The sequence below is a fragment of the Paralichthys olivaceus genome, chromosome 13, assembly GCF_024713975.1.
Source record: "Paralichthys olivaceus isolate ysfri-2021 chromosome 13, ASM2471397v2, whole genome shotgun sequence".
NCBI classification, from domain to species: Eukaryota; Metazoa; Chordata; class Actinopteri; order Pleuronectiformes; family Paralichthyidae; genus Paralichthys; species Paralichthys olivaceus.
This window is the reverse complement of record NC_091105.1, coordinates 6,488,768-6,493,166: the sequence shown is the minus strand read 5'-3', so window position 1 is coordinate 6,493,166 and position 4,399 is coordinate 6,488,768.

The following is a 4,399-nucleotide window of genomic DNA, read 5'->3' as shown; positions in this document are numbered from 1 at the left end:
AAGTGTGTTGGTCATTTTTCTTTAATGATTTATGTCCTCAAAGTTTTCCTTACAAAGAAATAAACTGGGATATTTCAAAACGTATTATCAAAACCTCAAACTCAAACAAATCGCAAACAAAGAATCAGATGGACTTAATATGAACATTCACCATCATACGAACATTATAAATCAAGTGAGCAGTCGGGTCATTGTGTTCAATGGCAACTTAATTGTTTTTGCAACAAGTAGAATCGCCCTCTGCTGGTCATTGGAAAGAATACAGATTTCAGGCACTTCTACGTTGGCTTCACTTTCCGGACCCCGAGTCTACGTCCATACAGGACAATACAGGCTGTGGTTTCATAACATGAGTAGCAAAATAAAACACAGTCACAAAGTAGGAATATCACTAGAGTGTTGTTTTCTTCTTGTTCTTAAAGATTCGTGTTTTAGATCTGATGAGTTGGTCAAAACTGGTTGTGAAGAGATCATGCCTCCACAGGTGCCTCGACTCAAGTGTGACAGGAGGGACTTGCCCAACATGAAAGTGTGAGTGACAAGCTGCTGGTTGGTATGTGCCTCACTTCACACTCATCTGCTCCTACAGTGATGGACAGCACACACACACACACACACATCCCGCTCCACAGGGAGAGATGTTTCAGGCATAGGCCATACAAGACATAAATGATCCATGGTGCCCGAAGAATATGTTACAGTGGTTTCATTCACTCATGTTGTCAGCGCTCTTTCTCTCTCGCTCTCTCTCTCTCTGCTATTCTCTTTCTTCAGAAATAAATACATAAATAAACTTCAGCTCCCCTGCTGTCTCTCAGGTTTTGTGAGCATCCCACTGCTTTGCTACATATTCTTTTCAAATTCCTTATCATAAATAACACAAAGGGTAATCCCCTACTCAGATCAACAAATACCAGGGTGTGAGTTTATCTCCCAAGATTAAAAAACATGTTTTCGCGATTTAGGGAAGCTGGGCCCTCGCACAACACCAGAGTGAATGTAATCATGTGGGACTCCAGCGGAGACATTAATGCAGGAGAGCATGTGCACTTTGTAACATAATTAAAAGCTGTCCAGGGGTAGGGACTGCTGCAGGGTGCAATTACTCATAACTGCCAATGTGATAACATGAAAGTGTGCGGATCACTGTATTGTGCACAATTTCAAACACGTTTCAGATTAGTGAGACACTTCTTTCACAGGTTGTCTGAATGTGTGTACGCATGTGTCGCTGTGCAACTTGTTTAAACACACACAAGTACAAAGGCACACAGGGGTGCACACAAGGTTCAAGCTTCGAGTTGATTTGAAATGCAGCATTCCTTCAGGTGAAGAAAGACACACAGACATGGTGTTCATCCTTGTCTCGAATTATTTGACAAGTCTGTCTCACATTAAAGCCAAATCAGTGGTTTCCCTATGTACAAATAATCATATGGACGAAAGCCGACAAATTCTCTGAGCTCTCTTGCCCTGCTAACACCTGCTCTTTCATGAAATCCATTTTATTTTACTGCAGATTTTTTAATGGGCCATTGATATAGCAGACACAAACAAAAATAAGGTGCAAATGCATTCTGAATCATTTATAATGTAGTTTTGAAGCCTCTAAGCTTGTTTGGGTTGGGTGCAGCATATAATTCTCATTGTTTGTGTTAGACTGGGTCATTGAGGTTAATTGAGTCTTACTACAAAATTCTGGCCAGGAGCCACACGTGCAGTCTTTACTGTATATTCATTTTAATTAATATAAAAGGAGCAGGCAGCCAGCCCTGCCAAGTCTAATGATGGGCAAACGCTGTGTAAACAACAACAAAGGCTGGCCCTGTTCGACTGCCTGCGCAATATTAGCCGACAGAGTGTCTAATCGTACTGCAGCTGTCACCACTGCTCCCTTTCCGTCACTGATAGATATGCTACTCGAGTGAACCGAGTGGCGAGTGAAGATAACCTCCGAAACAAAGCCTTATGGGTACTGGATGCTTGAGTATTTGCATGGCATGTCATGATACTGGCCTCTCATTCTGCCTCACTTTGAAGCGCTGAACAAACTCTTAGATGGTAAACACACTTTAAGGGCGCTTGGCTTATGATGGCCGTCTTTTCTTAGTTCCACACTAAATAATTAGCCATACGTTTTTACAAAGATTCTCACTGTGCCAGTGTTCAAACCTGACGCTCTGCACTGATCTCAGCTCAGACACAAGTCCAGCTCTCTGGAGGACATACTGTGGCGAGACTGGAAGGACCAACATCACTGTACACACAGTTTTACTGAGGATAATTGAGATAATTAACATAAATACTTGATGCCAAAGTGTTTCAGTTAGATCCTGCTCTTATTCAGCGTAGTTTTTTGTAAAGTTTGTCGAGCTGAATCGATCAGTCAAGTCATTAATTTGTTAATTCGACAGCAAATTTGATGGTCAATGAATTGATTGATTTGTTTTTTTTTATGAAAAAATATAAACTTTCTGTAAAAAACATTATATATTTGGGTTTATGACGGTTTTGAAGATGTTTGCTTGCAGTTCATTTTGTTGAGGATTCAGCTTCTATTGTTCAACAGTGCATGATAAAACATTTTAATAATGGCCTGATTACAATCACAGTATAAACAGCTGTATGCAGGAAAGTTGGTTTCAGGTAAACGTATATATGTCTCCTTCAAAATCAGAATTAATTTATAATTGAGAAAACACAATAATAGCGAGAGAATATACAATCAGTGGCCACTCTAGTAGAGCTGCCCATTTGATGCAATCTAAAACAACAGTTTCACCACAAGCTCTGCCTTAATGGTGCCTGTAAGGTGTGAATGAAAGATGTTCTTGCAGTGAGTTCATAGTTGGCGGTGTTGTTTGGACTACATTATGTTTCCATCGGGACCTTCTAACATCCTACCCTTGTTGACACCTCGCGATATAATGCTCTCCAGTACAATACCTTTGACTATGACCAGAGAAATTAATTTACACATATATAATTTAATTTACACATTTCAACTGTTCCAAAAACTGAACATTATTAGATGTGTAAAGGTTTTTATGACAGAGCTGTTTAGGTGTAAATAAGTTAACAAGTGCATTTTTCTCCAGCTGTACAAAGCAGACACAAGAGGAAGGTGAAATAGTTATAGTTGCTTTAAAATTGCATCTTCATATCTTTTTAAAATGTTATCTGACACTGTGATGATAGAGAATGAGGATATAGACCGAATTTTACTTTGACTCTTATCTCAAGTATCTATGTTTTCTTTTAAAGGTTTTTTTTTTTTCACTTACATAAATCGACAGTGGAGACAGACAGGAAATGTAGAGGATTGCAAGCTACGAATTGCAAGAACATTTAAACATAAAACTAACTAATTTAAGCCCTGAGAGCTCAAACAAAAATAACACAATAGAAAAATGTAAAAAAAAGACATAAACTATGCAAATAATGTGACCTCTGCTCTGGACAAAAACAACATTCTGGTCCTGACTGTATTCTGATGAGTGCTGGAGCACAGGTCAGGACTGGTGACGCAGACAATGCACACAGGGTCAAGTATAATCATTGAGAGTTTTTGCTGGAAAATGAATCTCTCCCTGATTGCACTCCATAGGTTCTCCAGTTCCAGTGTGATTTTAATTCACCACTTTGTCTCCTTGACCTCGAGGGTCTTCAGAGCTCAGAGCTGAGCCACTTTGGGTTTTGTTTAAGCAGGAGAATAAAGAATAAACATCTTTGTAACTATGGTGTTAATTATGTTTTTCTGAAATTAAGATTAAGATTAAGATTATATCTACTCATTTAAAGTCTCTTACATAAACATGTGGCTTTAATGGTCATGAAACTATGGCTGCAGAGATTTTCTTTTCCTTATAAACACTTCAGAGCTGTTTCACAATTTTAAGCTGGCGTTCAGTGGTTATTGAAGATAGATGACGGGTGTGATAAGGATGATAACACTAATAATTCAATTGATAAATCAGGTTGGTCAGGAATCTATTATTACTCTGTGGCTTTCTCATCTATAACCAGTGGCTGAACCCCGCCAGCAGTCATTTCCCATCTCACAGACTGTCTGGATGACTGATCAGGGTTGTGATTGTCTCCCCTCGCCCTAACACACCACCGCCACGTCAACGGCAGCACATATATCTTGAGCAGTCTCTAACTCTGAGCTAGAGCGGTGTAGAGACCCAGTAAACGGTGCAATCAGCGCCAGAATTGGACCAATTCCTCATAACCTTGTCTGCGCGTGGCTCCTTGCTTTGAATCATAAGAGTGTGGGGCTTTAGCAAGTGTTCAATCTGTCAGCAAAGCAGCGATGTTGTTGCCCCTATACAGCCAAAGAGGGTAAATCGTCATTTAATTATCTGCCTCTGCCCATAAAAGCTGCATAGGCATTGTA